Source organism: Agelaius phoeniceus, chromosome 28 (assembly GCF_051311805.1).
Source record: "Agelaius phoeniceus isolate bAgePho1 chromosome 28, bAgePho1.hap1, whole genome shotgun sequence".
NCBI lineage: Eukaryota > Metazoa > Chordata > Aves > Passeriformes > Icteridae > Agelaius > Agelaius phoeniceus.
The window spans coordinates 6,006,303-6,025,702 of NC_135292.1; positions in this window are offsets into that span (position 1 = coordinate 6,006,303).

Below are 19,400 nucleotides of genomic sequence, written 5' to 3' on the forward strand. Positions count from 1 at the left end.
GGCATCTCTTCTGTGCTGAAGAACACTTGGAAGAGCAGATGCACAAATAGCTGGGGGAAATACGACGTCACTACACGTGGCACATGGGGCTCCTGGAGCATCTTCCACATGACCACGGTTGCCTGCAAGGGACAAAGCCCCCCGAGACAGCGCTCAGTGCCCAGGTGTCCCTGGGGCAGGGCCCGAGCAGGGCAGGGAGAGGCCCGCAGAGACCTTGTCAGGGGGAGCACGGGGCCTGTTGGGCCTGAAGCTGCCCCTGGGCCAGGTTTGAGGCCAGCGCCTGAGGCAGGCAGATGCAGTGGGGGAAGGAGGATGGAGAGCTGCTGGAGAGGCGGCCATGGGGCCAGCAAAGGCCACTTGCAGAAACTCACAGCCAGGCCAAAGACACCCGTTTTGTCCCCATCGGAGGTGCACGTGCTGCGCTCTGGCCAGCTCCCCAGCACATCCAGGAGGATCAGCAGCACTGGCTCCGCAGTCCTGGACGAGCACATGATGGTCTTCCACATGGAGATGGCAGCTCTGCGGGGTTAGAGCTCTGTCTCAGGGGGGTCTCAGACACAGCACCGTGGCCTGGGCATCCCTAGGGGCCCGGGCTGACCGCCGGCTCTGCCTCTGCCCACTGGGCCTGGCCAGCAGCAGCCAGGCAGCCCAGCCCTGTGGGGACAGGCCCCTGAAGGACGGCAAGGGAGCATGGCAGCAGGCTCGGGGGCTGACGTGCCAGGGCTGGGAAAGGCAGCAGCCAGAGGGCCCTGGAACTCTCTGTTGCTCAGACACCTGGGCCAGGCGGTACAGGGTGATGGGCTGGGGAGGCCTGAGCCCTCTGGGCAGGTGGGCCCCATACCTGTCACAGGACGGGGCCACACGCAGGAGCGTCACCACTGCCTCACCCGGGTGTGCTCTGGTGAGACTCAGCAGGGCCTTGTCCAGCCTGTGCTGGGCAGAATCATTGGCCATGAGCCATCGGTGAATGGACCTCACCATGGCGGGCACCTGGAGAAGGCACGGGGAGACTTGGAAAGCTGCCAGAGGGAGCCATGTCCCCAGGGTCCCCAGAGAAGTGCTTCCCTTGCCAGCGCACTGCCATGGCCTCAAAGGCTCCCAGGGACCAGCAGGCGTGGCTGGGGAAGCCACGGGACTCATGGGGGAATTGAAGCCTGGCCCCAGGCTGCTCACTTGTTCTGGCCTGGCAACAGCCTTCTCCAGGAGCAAATCCAGCAGGGCGGCACTGGTCTCATGACTGAGGAGCTCTGAGTGAGCTCTGAGCCCAGTGCCCATGGTGCTGGTCTCTTCCTGCCCAATGCTCCGGATAAAGTCGCAGACGAGCTGTAGGAGAAGGGCAAGAAGCCGGGGATGTTGCATGGAGTGCTGCACACACGGTGCTGGGCTGAGCAGGGACAGCAGGCCCAGCCCAGGTGGGGGTGGCTGCAGGTACCTGCGCTGTTCTGCGGAAGCGGCCACGGCTGGATTCCTGCTCTTGTGTGCGCTCCAGGGCTGCATCTGGCAAAGAGCGAGCGCAGCCAGAGCTGAGGGGCTGCGGGAGAGGCCGGAGAACAGAGCCCAGCCCTGCGCTGCCCAGGCAGGGAGAGCCCCGGGATGCCCCAGGGGATGGAGCACGGCCACTGCGGGGTGTCTGCCCGGGCCCTCTTCCCTCCTGTCCATGGGCATTTCCCCAGGGGATGGCATGGCATGGCATGGCATGGCATGGCATGGCATGGCATGGCATGGCATGGCATGGCATGGCATGGCATGGCATGGCATGGCATGGCGCCAATTGGCTGCAGGCTCCAGCCCTGCAGCCCAGCTCTGCCACTCACCCTCCTGCGGTGGATGGAACGGCACCACCTCTTCTGTCTCCTGTGCTGGGGCAGCTCCAGGGCCTTCTTCTTCCTCCTCCTCCTCCTCCTCCACCCAGGCCAGCTTGGGCACTCTCGGGGGTCTCTGCTCCATGGCTGTGCCTGGAGCTACTTGCAGGAGAGATGCCTTGGGAAAGCTCCGGGGCACCAAGTCCCACGCTCTGCCCTTGAGGGCAGCTGCAGAATAGAAGCCTCAGGAAGGCCACAGGTCAGCGAGTCCTGTGCTCTGGCCTCGAGCTCAGCTGCAGGAACAGCGCCGCGGAGAAGCTCCGGGTCAGACGGGAGCGAGTGCGCTGTGCGGGGGCTCCTCACGGCACCGCTCTGTCCCCTTGTGCCCCGTTGCGTGTTGCCAGCAGCCGGGCAAGCTTCTATTTCCCACGTGTCACAAAGGGGCCTTGGACACCGGCTTCCGTTCCATGGCACGGTGCCCGTGCTGCAGCGTGCCACCCAGGGCCCTTGCACACACTGCCTTCTGCCCCGGGGCCGCCCCCGGCCCAGCCAAAGTGGCCCAGCTTGGAAGGAATCCCTGGCCCCAGGTGTCTGAGACAGCCCGCACAGGATCTTTAGCAAGGGCTCAGAGCATCAGCAAACACTGCCCGGCTCTGCGGGCTCAGTTCCTATCCCCATATCTTTCCCTGAGAGCATTTGAATTTCTAAATGAGAATCATTTGAAGGAAGGGGATTGACATTTTCCATTTCAGAGAAGGCTTCTGCCTTCCTTAGCAGACACCTCTCTTTTCAAACCAAGACAATTGTTTCTCATCTTGCAGATCCGCACTTGCTGGGCAGCCCCGTTTTACACCCAGGGCCTGGAGAACCATTCCCAGCAACTGGGAAAATCCTAGCTGCTCCATCCTCCCAGAGATGAGGTCTCCAAATTTGCCCCGAAAGTGGCTCCAGCTTTTAGAGGCCAAAAAGAGCAAGTCCCAGTGACTTGATGATAGTTTTAGCCCAGAAAGCCCTGCAGCTGATGGCACACTTGACAATCAGCAGGGGACACAGCTAGGCCAAAGCCCAGAGCTCTGCCGGGAGCCTTTCTCCTCAAATACCCTTCAAACAAACCTCCATGCAAGTCAGTTGGGAAAGTTTCTTCAAATGATCCATTTCTGGCACCACAGAACTACACAGGGTTCTGTGAAAGATTCTAAAGCAGCTGCTCTGGAGTCCAAGAGCCAGCACTAAGAGTCCTTGTCATCTATTTGTAGCTAAATCACGCTTTGGGCGATTTGAAGGAGTTTGGAAGGAGCTAGGGAGCGGACCTCTGAGTTTTTCAGATGATGCCATTGCTTTTTCTTCTCTTCTACATAGACAGGAAGGGTGAGTTGGGCTCCCATCTGCACCGCATGGTTCACAGGGCCGCAAGACTTGTAGTTACAAGAACTTTGAAGGATTTCTTGGTCAAGAAGACACGACCAACAAGGATATTTATGTTTTGGAGCCAGTCCTTCAAGATTTCGTCTTACGGACTCATGCTCTCGGGGTCTCTGGCTGGTCAGAGCGAGCCCGAGATAAGTTCCAAAGTCTCTTTTCCCAGCCCGGCGCTCAAAGAAGGAGTCAGAGCTCTTCATTTCTGGCTCTCAAGGTTGTTTCTTGGATCTTATCTATAAAATTCTTTCTCCTGTCCTGCCTAGGTCCGCTCAGCAAGACAGTCTAATGCACTCTGCCTGCCCCAGGGCAGCGTTATCTTTTTATCCTAAAAACTACCTGTACGATATTTACAATTACTTTCCAATACCTATCACCTATGTTAGACAGTGAGCTTCTACTCTAAACCAAACTGAAAGTGCCACCATCACAGCAGAAGATGGAGGCCAAGAAGAAGGAGAAAGGATGGACAAGCCCAGATTCCTCCATCTTGCCCCTTGAAGCCTCATTCTAGAAACCCCCAAAAATCTATTTTCCACCCTGGGATAAATTCACTATCATTCTACTTAAAGTGTCATGGCTCACAAATCTTCATATAAGCTTGTTTTTTCCAAGGGCTAAATCAAAGGCACAGGGGTCTTGGGCTCTGTGCCAGGGTCTCTGAGCCCCCTGGGCAGGGGCTCGAGTCCTCCAGGGCAGCCAGAGGAATTTCCTGGGTTCTGACAAGCAGCCCTGTTGTAGTCCCTGCGTACAAGAGTTTCCTTGATCCCTTTGATGCCAGAGAGCACCAAGAACTTGAACCTTACTGGAGTCCAGCACTGCCTGCCTGTCATGGAGAAGAGGGAAAAGATGAAGAACCTGGGCGGTGGTTGAGCCAAATTGGCATTTTTCCATTTCTGATTTCCTCCCAGCTTTTGCAGCAGGGCAACAACCCCATCACTGCAAAGCACTTCCTTTTGCAAGGCACACACTGACCTTGGTGGAAGCTCAGGGCTCTTGAAGGGGCTGCTGCAGTTGGCAACAGGAGCTGTTGTTGAATTTTTCACGTTGCTTAACCCCCCCTGCCAAATGCCGTCAAGCGGTTGAGGAAGGACAAAAAAGATTACCCTGGAGGAAGGGAGGCCAAGAGCTTGGAAAAGGAGGAAAGAAACGCTCCGATGATGACAATGACAAAAAACCCCAATTTATTTTTGACAGCAAATGAACATCGGCCGCCCTCCAGCCCTCCCAGCCTGGCAGGCTGAGCAGTGCCGTTCCCATGGCATGAGGTGCTGGCAGCCTGCGGAGAGAAACCAGAGAGCCACGGTCAGTGGCAGCAGGCTCCTGTCCCCCTGTCCCGCCATGGCCTGTGCCCAGGCCAGGCTGCTGGCTGTGCTCAGAGCCCAAACCTCCCGACCCATTCTCTGTTTTTAGAGAAGGGCAGCGGGGCAGGCCACGTTCCACCTCCTCTGCTTAATCCCGGCACAGCAACCTCCTCAGCAGCTGCAAGAGCGGGATGCCCGTGTGCCCGCTGCAGCCTGCCCGGAGCCCTTCTGCCAGCCGAGCTGTGGAGCCGGGTGCCCACCTCTGGAGAGCTGCTGCCAGGAGAGGAGCCGATCCCAAACCAGGTCCTCGTCCTTCTGGAAGGGGCTGTCCCTGCAGACCGTGGCCCCTGGGGCAGCGCTGGCAATGGACGCACTTCACGGACACTGCACGGTGCTTCCCCGTCCGGTCCGGGCACCAGGTGTAATCCTCCTGGGAAAAACAAAGAACAATTGCATGAAAGTCAATTCAAAACAAGACCTGGAAACAAGAAAAAGCACAAAGCCTGTCACCGTTTCATGGGCCTGAGGAGGGTCTGACCACTCCATGTGAGAATTAAACCTGTCCACGGGTGGGGAAAATCCCCACCTTTCCTGCCCATAAACACACCCCTTCCTCAAGGGCCTGCAGAGCAGACCAGCTGGGGCACGGCTTCAGAACCCGTCCCCCTCTGCCGCCCCCATCCACATGGATGGATGCTTTTGTCAGGCTGGCCGCCCCCGCCTCAGCCCGTGCCAGGCTGGCTGGCAGAAGCTATCAGCAAGGCCAGGAGCCGGCTCCCCTTCCACAACATCCATCCCCTGTCCTGCCAAAAAGCAGCTCGGCAGCTGGCGGAAAAATTAATATTCCCCAGCACCGCCGAGCGGGGAACCTCTGGCGCGTGGCCAGGCCGAGCCCTGCCGTGCCTGGGAGCACCAGCATCCCCCCGCCCCTGCGCCGGCTGGGGACTCATCTTGATTCCATCGGGGCACAGAGCGTGTCCTCCAGGCAGGGGCCGCAGCCAAAGCCAATCGGCTCTGCCCCGCCAGCGGCCAGCTCCAGGATGGTGTTCCCAGCTCCACGTCGTGCTCCAGAAGAACATGCCAGCTGTGCCTCGGCTTGCGGGGACATCACGATGTCATTGAGCTGCAGGGGGAATGTTTCCCCTGTCCCAGTCCGTGGCACCTTCACCGCACTGCCACCACTTCTCCAATGGGACGGGCAGCACGGAGCCGCTCCCTCCACAGCTCGCGGGGACCAGCAGAAGCAGCATCTCCTCGGCTGCGCTCTCTCCTCTGCGCCGCGGCCGCAGGGAAACGCTCCGGGGTTTTCTTCCAGCGCCACGAGACGCGTGCCGCTGCTGCTTGCTGGGCTCCTGGATCCTCCTGTGCACAGGGAGGCATCTCTGCTGTCTCCTGGGCCAGGCAGGGCTCCTGCAGCCAAGAATGCTCAAAAAGGTCCTCCAGCGCTGGCCTGTCTGTGGGCTCCATGCATAAACACCACCTGATGAGGTGCTGGCACTCTGCGGAGAGAAACCAGAAACCGCCACTCAGCGGGACAAGGCTCCTGTCCATGCTCTCCCACATTCCACAGTGCCCAGGCCACACCAGGAGTGCTCAGAGCTGCAGCCAAAAGCTTCCTATCGATCCTCTCTTGCGGAGGACACCAGCACAGAGGCACAGGTGCCACCTCCTCCAGCTAAGCCCAGGAGATGCACCTCCTCACCAGCCGCAAGAGCAGGATGCTTATGTGCCAGCCGCCCCTCCCAACCCCGTTCTTCCCCTCGTGCCTTGAAGGCGCATCCCCACCTTGAGACACCCGGGGCAGGAAGAAGAGCTGGCCCCAGACAATGTCCTCGTTGGTGTGGAAAGGAAGGTGCCCACAGAGCAGCTCATAGAGCAGGATGCCCAGGGACCAGATGGTGGCTGGCTGGCCATGGTAGCAGCCAAAGAGGATCCACTCCGGTGGGCTGTACTCCGGCGTTCCTATGGGACACGGGCGCAGCTCATCAGGCCCATGCTGCTCCCTCCCTCCCAGCCAGCTCCCATTCCACAACAGCCAGCCCCCGCCCTGCCAAAAAGCAACTTGGCTGCAGCTGGCTGAAGATGGATTCCCCCTCCTTCCTTGCCTCCTTTCTTCCCTCCCTCTTCCCCCTCTGCCAGCCAAGGGAGGAACTTCTGCTGCCCAGCTGGGCCCCGGCTTTGGGCTCACCTGACATCCGGGTGTAGAACGTGTCCTGGAGGATCGTGCCACAGCCGAAGTCGATGAGCTTCGCCTCGCCCATGGCCAGGTTGACGAGGACGTTCTCGGCCTTGATGTGGCGGTGCAGGACGCCGCGGCTGCTGCAGTGCCCCATGGCCTCCAGCACCTGGCGGAACAGCCCCCGCGCCACGGGCTCCGTCAGGAACCGCCGCTCGTGCAGGAAGTACCAGAGGTGCTGACAGCGCTGCGGACGCTCCATGAGCAGCGCGAAGCCCTCGGGCACCTCGAACCAGTCCAGGAGCCTCACGACGCTGGGGAAGCCAGGCCGCGACACCATCCACAGCAGCGCCAGCTCCAGGGGCACAAGGGCGCCCTTGCGCTGCGGGGGGACCGCGATGCCGTCAGCGGGGCCGATGCTGCGCCGCGCCTCGGGCAGCCCCTGCCCGGCCCCGCCGCGGCTCGCCATGGCCCGGCCCGGGGCGCTGCGCGGCCCCCGCTCACTCCACGCTCGCTGCCCTCGCAGTGTTCCGGCTGCCGCCCTGCCGGGCCTCGCCTCAGCCCCGCCCGGCACGCCCCGCCGGCTCCTCCCGCTGGCCCCGCTCACTCCCCAGCCGCGCCCACTCCGAGATGCGCTCCCGGGACACTCGCTTGATGGCCGCCTGCGAGCCAAGGCCAGCGGAGGGCTGAGCTCGTCGCCCACCACCCGCCGCCGCCCTCCGAGCCGGCCCCGTCTCTTCCCGGGGCGCCGTTGGCGAGGCGGGGACCGGAGTAAACGCTGCCGCAGCCGCCGCTGCCCAGCAGCGGGCCCTGCCGCTAGAGCTGCTCCAGGGGAGGCTTCTCCGCCCGTGCAGGCGGCACCGCGCTGCCGCTCTTCTGCCCGGGGCACCCGCCCGCCCGGCGCGCTGCTGCTTGCCGAGCTGCCCCGGGCTGCGGCGGCTCGGGGCCGGCGGCCGAGCTGGCGAGCGGCGGAGCTCGGAGCGGGGCAGCTGCCGGCCACGCTGTCGGCCACGGGGCGGGAGCCGGGCGGCAGCGGGGCGGCTACGGGCGGAACCGCGGCAGGGGCTTCGTTCGGGGCCGGGGCCTCGGCCGGGGCTGGGCCAGAGCCCGCGCCAGGCACAGCCAAAAGCCCGCGCTGCTCCGCCAGCACCAGAGCGAGCGGCTCTTCCAGCGGCGCCACAGCCAGGACGGAGAGAGCCCGGCCGAGGCGGAACCACGGCGGGCCGGGCAGGGGCGGGCACGGGGCGGCTCCGCCGAGGGGCGCCTTGCGGGACGCAGCATCAGCCAGGCTGGGAGAGGCGGAACACGGACGGCACGGGACAGAACGGGAGTAGCGTGAGTGTGAGAGGGAGAAGGGGATGTCGAGCGAGTGGGAAGTCGAGCAGAAAACCGATCGAGAGAAGCGCTGCTGGTGCTGCTGCTGCTGCTGCTGCTGCGGAGCCGCCGGAGCTCGCGGCCGTTCCTCCGTTGCCCCCGCGAACCCAACGGAGGAGCCGCCGCGCGCCCCAAGGAACGAAAGAGAGAAACAAACAGATCACACCCCAAAGTCATTCCTATTAGAGAAGTAACCAAAGAAAACAACGTAGCAATAACGAAGACTGTTGGCTTCTGGCTTCTTTCTTCTTTGCATGAGACCAAGCATTTCATGGGGAACAATTGCCTCTTGTGACAATTTTGCCAGAGTGGACAGGAGCAGAGCATTTACTTTTCAAATAGAAAAGGAAAATCGTGTCAGTAATGTCATCTCTTTTCATCCTCTGTTGACACAGTTGCAGGCTGTCAAAAGACATGGTCTGCAGTGTGGAACTTGGGGCCAAGTTTCTTTTTCTGCCAGAGGATGAGGAGGGGAAGTATCCCAGAATCATGGAGTCGTGGCATGGTTTGGCTTGGAAGGGATCTGGAAAATCCCATGGCTGCAACCCCCCTGCTGTGGCTGGGGACCCCTTGCACTGGACCGGCTTGTCTAGAGCTCCATGCAGCCTGGCCTTGAACACTGTCAGGGAGGGGACATGCCCACCTTCTCTGGGCAACCTGTTCCAGGAGAGTCTTTTTTCTGAATCCCTTACCTAAACCTAATCTCTCTCCATTTGGATCCATGCTCCCTTGTCCTGTCCTTGCCTGCCCTCGTACAAAGTCCCTGTCCAGCTTTCTTGTGGGTTGCCCTCAGGTACTGGAAGGCCACAGCTGGATCAAGGCTGGGTCTCTTTCCCAGGCTGAAGAAGCCGAGCTGTGTCAGCCTTTCCTTGCAGGAGAGGAGCTGCAGCCCCGGCACCATCTGGGTGTCCCTGCTGGGCCCCTGCTGCAGCGTGTCCACGTCCTTGCCGTCCGTGCCGGGGAGCCCGGCAGAGGCGGAGGCAGCGCTGCAGGTGCAGGGTCAGCGGCGGGGAGGAGACCCGGCCCTGGCAGCGGCTCCGGGAGCAGCGATCGGCGCTGGGCCACCTGCACTGCAGAGAGCCGGGGCCCTTGTGCCTGCCCTTGTGCCCAGGGCGCCTTTCCCCGCCGCCCGCCCGCCCGCCCGCCCGCTCGGGGGAAATGCCCCCTGTGCCGCCCCTCAGGGCCGCCCCTCGCCGCTGCCCCGGGCGCTCCCGGCGCCGCCTGGAGGGGCCCAGGCCTCGGCCTCACCCTGCTCAGCCCGAGGCCTGGAAAAGCAGATTCAAACACCCACCCAGAAAGTGCCCCAGGATGCCAAGGTCAATCTTTTGTCACCAGCACGGCTTTGCTATCAGAGTCTGGACGGGAGTAGAAAATCACCAGGGGAAAAGAGCATGAACAAGTTCTGCCGTGGCACTACCTCAAGCTGTGGGGTACCAGTTGTTGGTTTCACTGGCTCTGGATTGAAGGCACTTGAGACAGCAATTCATGTTCGGACTCAAGTGTTTATTATTTCTTATCAGTAAAACAGCCTCATTACTGGGAGTTCAGCAGCTTTTCATTAGAAGGCACAAAACGGCCCACAATCTCTTGTTCCAAGGTCTTTTAAGACTAAACTATCCAATTAGGAACTGACACCTAGATTATTTTCCCTTTTAACCTAATAACTGATCCCAAAGAGCCTGCAATGTGGAATTTCTGCCCAATTACAAAAAGCCACCCAAACCCATGAAGAAGAAGGAAGAAGCATGAAGAAGAAACCCAGGACGAAACACTGTGCCCTCCATTTTGCTTCCATCCACAATATACTAAAAATCCCACAACCTAAATTTCACAGAGTCAGAGTGAACCAAAGCCCAAAAACTGGAGGTGATAAGTATGGACTAAAACCACAACCAAGGAATCTGCATCGCCCTGAAATACCTTTCCCCTTACATCAGCCTGGTGCATATTCATAGACCCTCATGCATATCCATAAACTACTTTACATATTCCAGGAATGATTTTACATGGCCCCTCCCTGGGTCTGCCTTTTCAGAGCATGTGTGTTTCTTGGCTGTGGTTTTGGCTCCTTCTCTTTATCACCTCCAGGTTTTGGGCCTTGGTGCACTCTGCCTTCAGACAGGGAGTGCTGATAGTTGCCAGATCTGTACAGGTGTCCTCATCCTGGGTGCATTGGATGTTATCCCACCCAAGCAGGCAGTTTAACAGAAGCAGCCTTTTCACAAGCTTAATTAACAACAGAAATAAAAACTTATAACAAAGTTCTTTAAAAAACAGTCCCAGCCCATATTTGATCCCAGTCTGTTTGGTCCTGATCCATATGGTCCCAGTCCCTGGGATCCCAGTCCATACAGTCCCAGTCCATATTTGATCCCACTCCAGGCTATCCTGGTCTGGAGGGTTCTGATCCACACGATCCCCATCCATGTGATCCCAGTCCAGGTGATCCCAGCCCATATTTGATCCCAGTCCGTATTTGATCCCAGCCCATATTTGATCCCAGTCTGTGGGGTCCTGCACACACTCCCAGGGTCTGGAATTCCAGTTCCCAGCCAGGAAAAAATATTCCTGCCCTTGAACTTCCTTCCTTTCCCCTCAACAAATTGCAATAAAATTATAAACAAAGAAATAATAATTGAAATTAAATAAATTATAATAAAAATAAAATATAAAAATCTCAACTCTTCTTTACAATACGCCAACAATGAGTCAAACCAAACCAACAACTATTACTATAATATTACCAATGCATATAAATAAACAAATTATATATCAAGAAATACCTTTTGAAAGTTTTAACTCGATGACTAATGTAGTTTAGATAAAAAATATCTAAAAAACTAACATACAATCTAACACACCTTAGTAAAACAATTTGTATTACAAATATACTAAACACAAAACCAAACACCACTATAATTTCTCAGACATTTCAACCAAACAATTAAACTTTAATAACATCCTTAAGTACTCTTGAAAAATTAAAATTATTTTTAAAACATTAATTGTGTGCAGGTGGTTTTATTTTGATATTGGTTTTTGGATTGTTTGGGTTAGATGATTTAAAAAATGGGAATTTTATAGGAATTGAATCAGCTGAGAAGGTGGCACTCTGCAAACAGAAATGACTGAAAATGAACGGGACAGAAATCAGTAACTCTGAAAGTTTTATTTGCTATCAAATACATCCCACACACCCAGCCCCACACAATCCCCATCCCACTGCTCCAAATTGAGATCCCACTTCTCCCAATCTCCTTCCAACTCCATCTCAACTTGACAGTTGTGGAATGGAGTGAGTTTGGCATGGGATTGAGTTTTTTGAGGAAGGAACAAGCAATCTGAGGTGGAATTGAGCCCTTTGGGGTTAAAATTCAGTTATTTCCAGTGGAATTTGAGTGGTTTTGAGGTGACTGTTCCATCCCAATGGACTTTTGGAGGACAGAGAGATGGAGAAGAGAAAAAAATTCAGGCCAAACCAAAGGACAAGCAGCCAGGTGTGTTCCCAACATGGATCACAGGGAATGTGAGTGACCAGGGCTGTGCCCAAAGTGCCTCCTCCAGTGGGGGATGGAGCTGCAGCAGCGCACGAAGCTCTTCCCGCACTCGGGGCACTCGCAGGGCTTCCCTTACCGGTGCCTCCGTTGGTGTCGGGTCAAGTGAGAGCTGCAGGAGAAGCTCTTCCCACACTGGGGACACTCGTAGGGCCTCTCCCCTGTGTGGATGCGCCGGTGCCTGACGAGGTGGGAGTTACGCTGGAATCCCTTCCCACAGTCTGGACAGCGGAATGGCCTCTCCTCTGTGTGAATCCAATAGTGCCGGAGGAGCTTGGAGCTGGTCTGAAACCTCTTCCTGCATTTATCACACTCGTAGGGCCTCTCCCCGCTGTGGATGCGCCGATGGGTGACGAGGGTGGAGTTACGCTGGAATCCCTTCCCACAGTCGGGGCATTGGAAGGGCCTCTCCTCTGTGTGACTCTGATAGTGCTGGAGGAGACTGGAGCTGGTCTGAAACCTCTTCCCACACTTGGAGCACTCATAGGGCCTCTCCCCAGTGTGGGTCCTCTGGTGCTTGATCAGGCTGGAGCTCTCTCTGAAGCTCTTCCCACACTCCCCACACTCGTAGGGCCGTTCCCCAGTGTGGGTCCTCTGGTGCCTGATCAGTTCGGAGTTCCACCTGAAGCTCTTCCCACACTCCATGCATGTGTGGGGCTTCTCCCCATCATGGAGCTGCTCATGGAGCACCAGCTCTGAGCTCTGCCTCCATCTCCGGCCGCCTTCCCGGCCCAGGCTGCCTCTTTCCCCCTCACATCCCCGCCATCTGCGTTTGCAGCCCCTCCTCGTGCGGCATCTCCGGGCCTTTTCCTCCCCGTTGGCTTCCTGTGCCGTGGAGCCGCTCAAAACGGCCTCTGCCACCAGGTTCTGCCGCAGGCATTTGTCCTCCCTGCTCTCCATGCTCAGCTCCTGCTCTGGGCGAGGAAGGACAAGGACAGGATGGGATTTGCCTCCGTGCCACAGGCAAGGGCAACGAGATCCCCCCAGGCCGTCTCTGGGGACGCACTGCCCCCTCTTGGCTCTCCCCATTTCAGGATGCTGGGGCTGTTTGGGCTCCGGGGCTCCCTTCTCCCCTCATTCTCTGCTCTGGGCTGCAGCGGCTCCAAGGAGTCCCCCCTGCCCCTCTCCAGGCTCTTGAGGCTCCCGCCAATGGCGGCGCTCCCCCCTCTCTGGCCTCCCCACTTTGGCCTCCTGGGGCACACAGGGCTCTGCTCCTCCAGGCTGCCTCTGCCGGCAGCCGCCACCGCCACCCCCCGATGTCCCCCCGAGGGGCCTTTTCCGCTCAGCCTTGGACTTCTTCATTCTCCAAACATCCCCCCAAAAACCCAACCCAGGGACCCCCCAGGACATCCGGGCCGGGCTCCCCCTCCCCGCTCACCGGAGCCATGGGGGGGGCGATGATCCCACAGGTGGGGGCTGCGAATTCAGGCAGGGATCGAGACCGCGTGGCTCCCGCAGCTCAGCCTTGATCCGCCTTTGTCCCTCCTCTTCCTCTTCCTCCCGCTCCTCCTCTGTCCTATCTCCACCTCCCTCTCCTCCTCCCTCCTAACCCCGCCTCCTTCACTGCTCTTTCTCCTCCCGCTCCTCCTCTTCCATCCCCCTCCTCCTCCTCCTCCTCTGTCTTATCCCCGCCTCCTGCTCCTCTTCCATCCCGCCCCTTCCATTCCTTCTCCTCCTCCCCCTCCATCCCTGCCCTTCCCTGCCTCATCCTCCTCCCCCAGCAGCAGCCACACCCTCGGTGCCCCGTTCCCGCAGCCCTCGCAGCCCGCGGCAGGAGCGGCGATGGAGCCGGGCCAGGTCGGCATGGGCAGCGCGGGGCTCTCGGCTGCTCCCAGCCGCTGCGGGCGGGGGGAACCCGGCCCGGGCCAAAGGAGAGGCAAACTGGGCAAACTGGGGGCAGATCACAAAGCTAAGGATGCAGCAGAAAATGGAGCTGAAAGAGTTATGTTAATATTCACTCCAAACGAGGAAAAGCTGGAAATTCCAAAGTTTAGGGAAGCCGAGAAAAAAGAATTAAACAAGATAGGATATGAACAAGATAAATCAGGGAAATAGAAACTTCTACATGGAAGACAATTACTTAATAAAATGTGCTTACTAGGAAAAGATTAGAAGACGTGCATCAGAAACCCCACTGGCGTACTCAAGCTTTGTGTGATCATTTTTTAAGGAATTTTGGGTGCACTGGGATTTTTGGTGTAGCAAAGCAAGTCACTGAAAGATGCTTAATTTGCCAAAGGATAAATAAAAAAGGTGATGAGAAAAACAACATTAGGAGGTCATGAGTTAGCTCGTCGACCATTTCAAAATATCCAAGCAGAAGTTTAGATTTGTTAGGTTCTGGATTTATTTGGAAAAAAACCCATTTAATCTAGAAGAAAGAGAAGATGCCATATGTTAGACAGGAGATTTTAGGAGAATAAAAATCTTTGAAGTATCAGAAACACCCGAGGAAAAAACCAAGAAAAGAAAAAGAGGAAATGAAAGGGAGGGGAACAAGAGGAAAAGTCAGAAAGAGAGTGGGATCCTCTGCAGCTCTTGCCCCCTCCGTTGGCGGCCGAGGCGCCTGTCCCGGGTCCCGGCTCGCTGCCCGCCTCAGCTCCGCCTGCCCCGGTTTCCATCCCAGGTGCGGGCTCACTGCCCAGGGCAGCTCCACCTGCCCCGGCGCTGGCGGTGAATTTGTGTGCCCTGGCCCCACTGCCCGGCCCGCGGCCGCTCTGCCGGCCATGCTGGGGAAGATGGGGTTGCTCTGTCCTGCCGCGTGGGCTGAGGTCACCGCGCCGACCGCACCGAGGGCGGGTCCCAGCCATCCCATCCCCGGCTGCCCTGCCCGTGCCAGCTGCGCTGGGCAGCGCCGCTGCTGCTGCCGGGGTCTCCCACCTGCCTTTTCTCTGCCGGGAGCTGCCGGATCAGCCGCCAGAAGCCATGTGGGGGCTGCCCACGCTCCGGCTCGGCCTCCACGGGAAGATCCCCCTCTGGCCATTCCGGCAGCACACCCTGCCCACACTCCGACCGAGCCTCGGCGGGATATCCTCCCCTGACCCCTCCTGCTCTGAGTTACGTCCCCTTGGTAACCACAGCTCCGGCTGTTCAGGGAAAATCCCTCTCTCTACAGGAAGCATCTTATCGAAACACTAGGAGCTCAGTTAAAAGGCAGCCCTCTCCAAATTCTTTCTCAAAACACGGGAGAAAGGCTACAGAAGGTAAAAAAGTGAAAGAGTTAGATGAAGGGATTGCTCTATTGCCGTTAAGAGAGGTTCCCATGGCAGGGATGCGCTGCCCCGCCCCGCGGGAGCCACCGGCGCCCCTGCCGGCCGTGCCCGGAACTGCACCCAAGGGGAAAGCGCCGCAGCCGAAAGGCCGGGACCGGCTCCGGGCTCTGTTTGTTGGCACTGCCGGAGCTGTTGATACACACTACTATTATTATATTATACACACTAGTAAAGAACCGTTATTCCTAATCCCATATCTTTGCCTGAGAGCCCCTTGATTTCACTATCCTAAAAATTAAGAGGGAGGGGGTTTGCATTCTCCATTCCAAGAGAGGCTTTTTCTGCCTTCCCAAGCAGACACCTGTCTTGTAAAGCAAGACAAGCACCCACAGGCACTGAGGGAGGCTGCAGGAGGGGCAGAAGAAGGCCCTGCAGCACTTGGGCACAAAGGCCCAGCAGGTGAATGCAAGAAGGGAGCAGCAAAAGGCCAAGCTGAAGGCAAAGGCCAGGGCAGAGCTCCTACAGCCCCTGAGGGATCAGCCCCAGGGCCCAAGGGGGCCCCAGCACCCAGGGCACGGCTCGGCCACAAGCACCCGGCAGAGGCATTGCCCTCCTCGGCAGGGCACAGCCCACCCAAACAGCCCCTGGCAAGGAATCAGGGCTCCGGCTGCAGGGCACAAGGACACTGCAAGCAGAGACAGCAGCACCCTCAGGACCAGCAAGTCCAGCCCGTGATGGACATGGATTGGCAGGGCTGTCACAGCTCCCATCACACCAGGGACCCTCCACACTGGAGCCCTTGAGAACATTCAGGTGGGTCTGCATTGAGAGGAGGCATTTCCTGATGGACACAGGGGCCTCTCAATCTGCTCTGAATCTTAGACCTAAAGGGGAAAATAGTACAGGAATATTTTAATTTTTAAGGGAATGAGTGGGAAAGATGAGCAGGTATGATTTGTTCAACCACTATTAGAAGCTGTGGGGGATAGGTTTGAAATAAATGAATTTCTTTTTCTTCCTCCTGTGATTGTAATTTACTAGGAAGGACTTTGAGAGCTGGATTTTAATACTGTAAAAAGGGATACAGAGGCTAGTTCTGTTGTACCTCTGTGTCAAAAGTCTGACAAGGCCTATGCTGAAGTGAACCCAGAAGTGTGGGCAGCCCCAGGGAAATACAGAAAATTAGATATGGAGCCTCTACAAATTAAAGCAACCAGGACAAGCAATACCCTGTTCCAAGAGAGGGAAGGAAGGGCTCACAGCCTGGTATTGAGTCCCTGTTAACGGCAGGGCTTTTGGAGCCAAGGATGTCTCCCTACAACACTCCTATCTTGCCAGTCAACAAACTGGATGGATGGACCCAAGGAGGAAACACAGAATTTTCAAGTGTTAAAATGAAGATTAACTGAGGCGAGTGGCCTGGGCCTTCCAGACAGGGAAAAAGAATTTGAATTATAGGTGGACGTTAAACAGGGTCTTGCCAAAGGAATTCTTGTGCTAAAATGTTTAACCCAGTGGCCAGAGAGCAGCCTCATTGTCTGCAGAATTGTGCAGCCACAGCTTCCGTGGGAGCAGAGGCTGAAAACTGATGACAACAGGAGGATCTCCTAGAGTTCAAGTCTGGCATCAAGTTAAAGCTTTGACAACCAAAAGAGCCTCTAAATGGATGAGCAGGGCTCAGTGATTACAGTATGAAACTTGTTCAGTGGCACAGGAGGATTCAGAACTGAGGACAGGGCAAGGGTTTAACCCAGCTCCTGTTTGAACAGCCTGGAGAGGGGCTGGCAAGGAACCCAGGACTGCACTCAAGGGACAGAGCTCCCGAGCCAGGCTGGGAGAGATTGATGGGACATTCCCTGGCCTGAGGGAGACAATGTGTTTGTGGATGGCTCTGCAAGGGCAGCAGAAGGGAAAAGAGCTACAAGACAGGCTGTTATTAAGGAAGGGGAATCAGACAAAGCGCAGGTCACCGCCCCATGCTCAGCTCAACCCGCGGAGCTGTGGCTGCTTGTAAGAGCCTGGCACTGAAATGCCCTGAGCAGGAAGGCTTCAAAATCTTCTGCTGACACCATGGCACCTAACAGGGGGGCAAAAGCAATTCTGACTGCTTCAGCAAGCACTGGATCACTTATTAACCTATTGCTAAAACAAATAATTCAAAGATAATGGATTGTGGAAGCAATAGATTCAGATGGGGAACTCATTTTACAGGAAAGACCCTTCAGGGGGTTATGGCAGCTTTAGGAATACAATGGGACTTCCATAACCCCTGGCAAGCCCAGAGCTGGGGTTGGGTAGAAAGAATGAATGGGGAAATAAAGAAACACCTTTGGAAGCCGGAGATGGAAACCAAGATGCCATGGGTACAGCTTTTGCCATTGGCTTTGGCAAGAAAAAGAGCCAGACCCAAGGCAGATATTCAATTATCTCCCTTGGAATTCATGTCTGGAATTCCTTACCTGGGCAATTCTCCACCTAGTGCAGGGTGGAAATAAGGGATGTAAATGTAAGGCAGGCTGTAGCCAGGATCCTGTCTCCTGTGGAATCTCTCCCCCAGGAAGCTGGGCTGGCACAGAGCCTGCCCTGGGACTTTGCTGTTGCCAACACCCAGCCAGGCCATCGACTCCTGCCTAAGGAGTGCAAAGCAGCACCACTGGTGGCCAAGGGGCCCACGCCAAGTGTCCCTGAGGCCAGAAACAGCCGCCAGCACAGCTGAGCACGGGGGGACCCCTCAGCCTGGCCTCAGGGGCTCTGAAGCCCCGGAGATTTGCACTTCCCGCCCGCAGCAGGACCATGGGAGCCGCCCCTGAGCCTGCCCTGAAGGCAACGCAGCAGCAGCCAGGGCTCCACAGCGGGCCAAGCCCCTGGGCCTGCCCACAGATCCTCTGCTCAAACCCTCGGGAATCCTGGCCACCCTCCCCTGGCACCTCCAGCCACTGCGGCCAAGCCTCGCTGCCGCTGCTGCAGCTCCAGCGCTGGCTGGGCCTGCACTGCCACAGCTGCTGGGGAGCACCGCGGCACAATTCCACCCTGGGGCTCACTCACACCCACACTCTGGGCTGCCTGCGACTGCACTGCTGCAAAATGTACCCATCCTGCTTCTTTTAAATCTTATTTCTCTGCTCAGAAAGGTTTCTCTACTCAAAGGTTTGCCTTTGGGAAAGAAATTTTAAAGGTTTTATTTAAGGGGTTCCCAGTCTGTTCGGATGTTAAACTCATCTCCACCACTCAATGGAGACGAGTTTAACATCCGAACAGACTGGGAATAGCCCAAAAGACACCCACAGAGATAAGGACCAGCAACAAAACATCAACGCCCCTCAGCAAACAGCAACCAACAGCTACCCCAGACACTGCCCCCGCACAGCTGGAGACACCTGGTCTGGAAAAGGCTGAGAAGGAAATCCAGGAGTGTGGGCGGAATTCACAGCAGAGGGGAAGAAATCCGAGTCTAATAGGAAACCAAACACTAAAAACTTACACGACTTGGAAGCAATGAATATTAAAGCAGTGGATTTAGATTGGTTCAGACTACGTAAAGTTTAGGAAAAATCGGGTAAAACTGACATGTCATGGAATGATTTTTTCTGCACAGCTGGGCTATGTGTGGATGAAAGTATTTCTGTTGCCCATCCTGGCCAGAACCAAGCAATGCCTTGACTCTCTCACACTAAAGAGATTCTTGGAGAGTTTTTGTTTTCCCTACAGTTTCAGTGATAAGATTACAACATGAGAAACATTTTTTATAATAATCCTACTTTATATTGTCAGGTAGGTTTGGGACAGAAGGGTGAGAATCAATTTTTGGTCTGGGTTTTTCCATGTTCGCCTTTATGTTGCATTTTGCAAAATTGAAGAGCTTTAACCGTGATACTTTTAACTCTTAAATAGTTAATACTTTTTTTTAAAAAAGCAGATTCCGGTGGCCACATGTGACTCACCAGATGGCAGCCCTGGAGGAGAAGCTTTGGTTCTAGTCAGCCAGGAGAGGAGCTTTAGGAATGCAAATGAACCCTGCTGGGCAAAGCCTGGCCAATGTACCTGGGTCTCTTGCCTGGGGCTGGAATTGGGCTGGTTCCCCCTGCCCCTCACCCCGAGCTCTGCCTGCTTGCACTGATGGAATTTGCACAGCTCAAGGCAGAGCCCGGGGTGAGGATATCTGACCCTGCAACAGAAACGGGTGAAGCTGCACAGGGAAACAGCAAATGGAGAATGTTGGGAAAACTTCACTATAAATAAATGGGGGGGAATCATCCCTCTGCCCACTCCAACGTGTGCTGTCACTGTCTATGTTATATAGGGTGGATTAGAGCACTGAGATGTTCTTGCTACCACAAGTTCCGGGAAATCAGTTGGGAATCCAAGTATTTGATGATTTAATTAGAGACAAATGGTCAATTGATGCAGGCCTGGCTGGAGAGAGCGGCCAAAGATGGGGAGAAGATGAATGGCCAGCAGAACAAATCCTGCAACACCATGGACCAGCCCCTGGGAACCCAAACCAATTCATATCAGGAGCCACAGAACCCATTTCTCATTTCAATGGCACCATTAGATTACAA